Genomic DNA, 6,000 nt, shown 5'->3' on the forward strand with positions numbered 1-6,000 from the left:
TCCCAGGGAAACGAAAGGAATTGCATCGAAACCTCTGAGTTGGGTAATGTAAATAATAAATAAGCCTCCTGCTCATACTTTGTCCTGTATTATTCTCTATATAACGTTAAATCCAGCTATGATTGAAACTGGAAAACTTAGAAGTCTATTTCTCCTTAATTATTTTAACTTAGTCTTCTGATAAAAGTTTATTTTCCGATAATTTCCACTTTTCAAAATTCTCTAAGGACCTAATAAAGCACAAACAATATTTTGTACTCATTTGAGTTTTTGCTACTGAATTTCTCTATGTAAAATCAAAGTTACAAGAACAATATGAAAAAAGGTGCTTGTCACTCATTAGATAAAATGAATCAAGCACACTTGTAGTCTAACATCACCAGAGACTACTCTGTAGTGCAAACACCAACTGAAACAGGCCAGAGTCATCCCTGTCCTCATGTGTGCTTGCTGGAAGGATAAACATCGATGACTATAATCATTACACAGCGACCAGCTTTAATGTGCAAGGGAGTCAGTGTGAACGATTTTATTCTACGCCACACCCAAGAGCTGGAATAAATGGCTTTATGATGGTACTCTCCAGTACTGTACTCAAAACTTGGAAATGTGTAGAGAACGGCAAACATCTGATTAACATCCCATTTGCTGTGGATTGTTGGGAATGCCAAAATGGGGACTGTGGACCACCTACATGCTAGGATTGTTAGGGTTACAGCAATACATGTATTTTGCTCCAAAATGAGCAGGCACAGAATTACAGAACCAAAATAAAGATCTTGGCTCTTCTGAATTATATCCTAAATTCTTCCCATGTACGTACCTCAAATGCTGCAGATACGAAGTTCTGTGAAATTCTGCCTACAACCAGGAAGCCCTATGGGAACTTAAAGCCTACTCTTTACATTTTTAAGCCTCCATTTTGAAAAAAGAAAAAAGTTTTTATGAGTTAGGCACTACCAAAGATCTTTGGTTAACGGTTATTGTCAAGGGAAATCAAGCTTATGCTAGCAGGATGTTGTGGGTTTTTAAAAAAATAATATCTGAGCAATAAAAGGATTTATTGACCTAGTAACTTATCTAACTTTGTGCTGTCACATTTTACTTTGCCAGTGAAATCTTTCATCTTCAGATTTATAAACTATCTTTGAAGAAATTCTTCGTTTCACCTACAAAGAGTTCTTTAAAAAAAAAAAAGCAGAAGGAGACCTAAAAATCCACCTATTAGCTGCCATATCTGTTGTTCTTGATCTTTCTGTTTCTGTTCATGTATATATTCTCTTACCTCATGTTTTAACAGACCTGTTTATTGCCAGGAAATGATAATAATTTGTATTCAAAATGTTTTGGTAATTACTCTTCACGGAGCAGCCGAGTGTCAAACAACATAGCTAGAAGCTCAGATTCTGGGATGTGCAAGGGCCAAGAAACATAGATGTGATCTTTTCCTCCCAACAAAAGGATTCATGTGCACAACTTGCACATCTTGTTTATCTCATAAAATCTACAAATGTTTTACTTAGTCCAGTTTCTGCTTTCTTAGATGTTTGAAGAATTATGTGCTTGAAAATCAACATCTGTGATTCTCGTTTCTAATTTTAAAATGAGAAGTGCTTCAGTTAACAATTAGAGGCCAGGCCAGGTGCGGTGGCTCATGCCTGTAATCCCAACACTTTGCGAGGCCAAAGTGGGTGGATCACTTGAGGTCAGTAGTTTGAGGCCAGCCTGGCCAACATAGTGAAACCCCATCTCTACTGAAAATACAAAAATTAGCTGGGTGTGTTGGCAAGCACCTGTAATCCCAGCTACCCGGGAGGCTGAGGCAGGAGAATCGCTTGAACCCAGGAGGCGGATGCTGCAGTGAGCCAAGATCACTGCACTCCAGCCTGGGCAACAGAGCGAGATTCCATCTCAAAACAAAAACAAAAGCAAAAATGTAGGGGCTGGGCTCACGCCTATCATCCCAGCACTTTGAAGGGCCAAGGTGGGCGGATTACTTGAGCCCAGAAGTTGAGACCAGCCTGGGCAACAGCAAAACCTTGTCTCTACAAAAAACACAAAAATTAGCTGGGCATGGTGGCCCACACCTGTGGTCCCAGCTACTTGCGGGGCTGAGGTGGGAGGATCGCTTAAGCCTGAGAGGTCGAGGCCGCAGTGAACTGAGATCATGCCACTGCACTCCAGCATGGGTGACAGAATGAGATCCTGTCTCAAAAACAACAACAACACACACACACACAATTAGGAAAGGTCAAACAGCATGTTTTGGGGGATTTTTAATATTGCAGAAAAGATCTTCACTTACTATTTAATGACATGGAGGGACTATTTCAGGATAGGAAAAATCACCTTTTAAGTAACCAGAAACCCCACATCAGCCATCTTGTATATAGAAACTTCACCAGCCCCTGCCAGCAAGAGCTATATATGTAAAATTATAAGATCCCTGATAGGGGCTCCCTGAGGAAATTTGCTTGTGACAAGTTGTTTTCTATTCCCAAAGAATAGAAAGGGAATAGTTGTTTTCTATTCCCAAGTACTGCGTAGATTTTGAAGTGACCACAAGTTTTCCATAAAGGAAATGTGTGCTGCCAGAGTAATACACAGCTGTATATTAACTCCATGCAGCAGTTAAGACAGCAAGCAAAAATGTCCCTGAGACCAAAGCCAGCATTTAGGCTCAGAGGGTAAAATTCAATCTGATCATTTCGTTTAACAGATAAGCTTGGCCGGGCACGGTCTGTAACAGATAAGCTTGGCCGGGCTCATGCCTGTAATCCCAGCACTTTGGGAGCCGAAGCGGGTGGATCACGAGGTCAGGAGTTTGAGACCAGCCTGGCCAACATGGTGAAATCCCGTGTCTACTAAAAATACAAACAAAAATTAGCTGGGTATGGTGGCCGGCGCCTGTAATCCTAGCTACTCAATTGGCTGAGGCAGGAGAATCACTTGAACCCGGAAAGGCGGAGGTTGCAGTGAGCCAAGATCATGCCACTGCACTCCAGCCTGGGCGACAGAGTGAGACTCCGTCTCTAAAAAAAATATATTTGCCTGGCAATCCAGGTCCCAACAAGGTTTTCAATGGAACTTGACATGCTGGTTTTCGAAAAGGTGAAGAGACATGCCCCGTATCTAGCAAGACATGAAGTTGTAGTAGCTGAGATGTGTCTCATTGGTGCAAGAATAGGCTCACAGATGATGGAACAGAAGAGAAACCTGCACACAGACTTCAGCATGCATGGTGTCCTGGATCGTCCCCTTTTGTCTCTCATACCTTTTTTCCTTCCCTGTGCTCCTTATGTTCTAGAAGACTAATCTGAGCAGGCTGCAACAACCTGGCTCCCTTGCCCTGTCGCTTCTGGTAGGGTTCGGGCAAGGGAGGGATCAGCAGGGGACCTGAGCGTGGGACACTGCGTCATAGGAGTGGCTAACTATTTAGACAGCTGCTTAGGGATCTGGAAGATACAACTGGAGGCTGATGAGGAAGAGGAGAGAAACCCTATGTGGATGCACCCTAGGGGTCGGCATAGAGGGTGAAGAAATTCATATGTTGTGTATGCCCACCGCATAGCATCCCTGCAGGGAGGTTCTCATTGCAGGAAAGGAAGTGGAAAGTCCTCTGATATCAGTCAGCCTCTTTCCCAGCCTTCCCGGTGCTGGCTCAGTGGGACCATGTGAAAAGGTGGACACAGCAAGGATGAAGCATGCAAGGGGCTCCACAACATGGGCCTCCTTCCATCATGGCTGACTTGGCCACTGCTACTGCTGGCAGCCCAACTGGCCGATGGAGACTCATGCTAAGCCCACAGTGTGGCACCATTTCCCAGGAGGGAGGGAGGGAGTTTTGATTATATATTTTAATTACTGAATGGTACCTAAGGAGATCATGGAATTCTTTTTTTTTTTTTTTAAGCAGAGCGACAAGAGTAATCAGTTTTTGTCCAGTGGCAGGGGAAGAACTATCCCCAACAAATAAACGTAGAGAAAAAATAAACTTGTTTTATAAGCACATTTCCTGAGTTATGCTAATTGATGCCATGACTACACACACACACAGCTCATATTACCATATTATTTTGGGGTACACAGTTGGTCAAATTTAAAAACATTTCTGGGAACAGGCCAGGCACAGTGGCTCACACCTGGAATCCCAGCACCTTGGGAGGCCAAGGTAGGAGGATCAGTGAGGCCAGGAGTTTGAGACCAACCTGGGCAACATAGTGAGACAAAAAACAAATTAGCAGCCGGGCACAGTGGCTCATGCCTGTAATCCCAGCACTTTGGGAGGCCAAGGCGGGCGGATCACTTGAGGTCAGGAGTTCGAGACCAGCCTGGCCAACGTGGCGAAACCCCGTCTCCACTAAAAATACAAAAATTAGCTGGGCGTGGTGGCAGGCACCTGTAGTCCCAGCTACTTGGGAGGCTGAGGCAGGAGAATTGTTCGAACCCGGGAGGTGGAGCTTGCAGTGAGCCGAGATCACATCATTGCGCTCCAGCCTGGGCAACAGAGCGAGACTCTGTCTCTAAAAGCCCTCCAAAATACAAAAAAAAAAAACAAATTAGCCAGGCATGCTGGCACATGCCTGTAGTCCCAGCTACTCAGGACAGTGAAGCGGGAGGATCACTTAAGCCCAGGAGGTTGAGGCTACAGTGGGCTGTGGTTGCCCTCTGGCCTGGTGACAGAACGAGACCCTGTCTCTATTTAAAACAAAACAAAACAAAAAAACTATTCATAGGAACAATAAGCACCAAGCTGAAGATACCGGTTACATCTAGAGAGTAAGGAACAGGAATGAGGTCAGAAACAGGAGCACAACAGACTTGAGCTCAATCGAACAGATTGAGGTTGTCGTGTTATATGGCTTCTTATCATTCATACTTTTTCAAATGCCTAAAATGAACAACTTGTACTTGTCAATATGGATTACCATATCCTAAATGTCATGCACACCAGTTAACATCTTCAGTATTATGAATGGCTTTGATAATTTGGATGCAATAACCACCACTCTATGGGATTCCCTCCAATTTCCTCAAAGCCTCCAGGCCTGTTCAGCTCATTGGTTCCATTGGTCATCAACAGGGACTAGCCTCTGAGCTCTGCCAGTTCTAATTATAACCCCCCCAAAAAGGTGGAAAATATGAAAAAAGTGGCTTTTTCATGCTTACAATTATATGAGTAGAACTCTAAAATAAATGAATTAAACTTCCAGCCTAGAAGCAGGTTATAGCCAAGGGTAAAGTTCAGGGTCAAGCTGAATTTTCACTGGAAGTAAACATGTCTAATACAAAGCAAAGAGAGGATGACTAGGAAAGTATGATCTTACTTCACAGAGAAAAGTCAAAGGCAACAGCAGCCCTTACAGCTCCATGGGTCACATCCAAATCTTATTGATTCCAATGAGTTAGCAACTCATAGCATCACAGCTGTTCACAGCAAGATCAGCAATAATAGATCAAATGACCCAAGGCTTCTGGTTCTTATTTCAAAAAATATCAACAATTAACACAATTGCATGACCAGACTTCAGTATCTTCAGTTGAAAGTATTTTCATAACTGAACTGAAACAAACTGAAAAATCTAATAATTTCTATCACTGTGGGATACTCTAAAGGTGGAATTATTTCACTATCTGTTCTGAGCTAAGTTAGTAGTAAAACACTCAGATAATGGTATGTGTGGCATGGAACATAATCATCCGGTTCTCTAGCCTTCTGATAAATAGAGGGTGAATGTCGAACTCAACTAAGATATTTACTTTTACCAGTGAGAAACCTGGAAGTGTTTCAGTAAAGAAACCTATCATAACCCAGAAGTTTTTAAGATGTCACAAATTTAAAATTTCACAATTTTCTCCTGTTAGGCCTCTTTTTTTTTTTTGAGACAGTCTTGCTTTGTTGCCCATACTGGAGTGCAATGGTGCCATCTCGGCTCACTGCAATCTCTACCTCCCAGGTTCAAGCAATTCTCCTGACTCAGCCTCCCGAGTAGCTGGGAC

This window comes from Hylobates moloch, unplaced genomic scaffold (genome assembly GCF_009828535.3).
Source record: "Hylobates moloch isolate HMO894 unplaced genomic scaffold, HMol_V3 SCAFFOLD_22, whole genome shotgun sequence".
Classification (NCBI taxonomy): Eukaryota; Metazoa; Chordata; class Mammalia; order Primates; family Hylobatidae; genus Hylobates; species Hylobates moloch.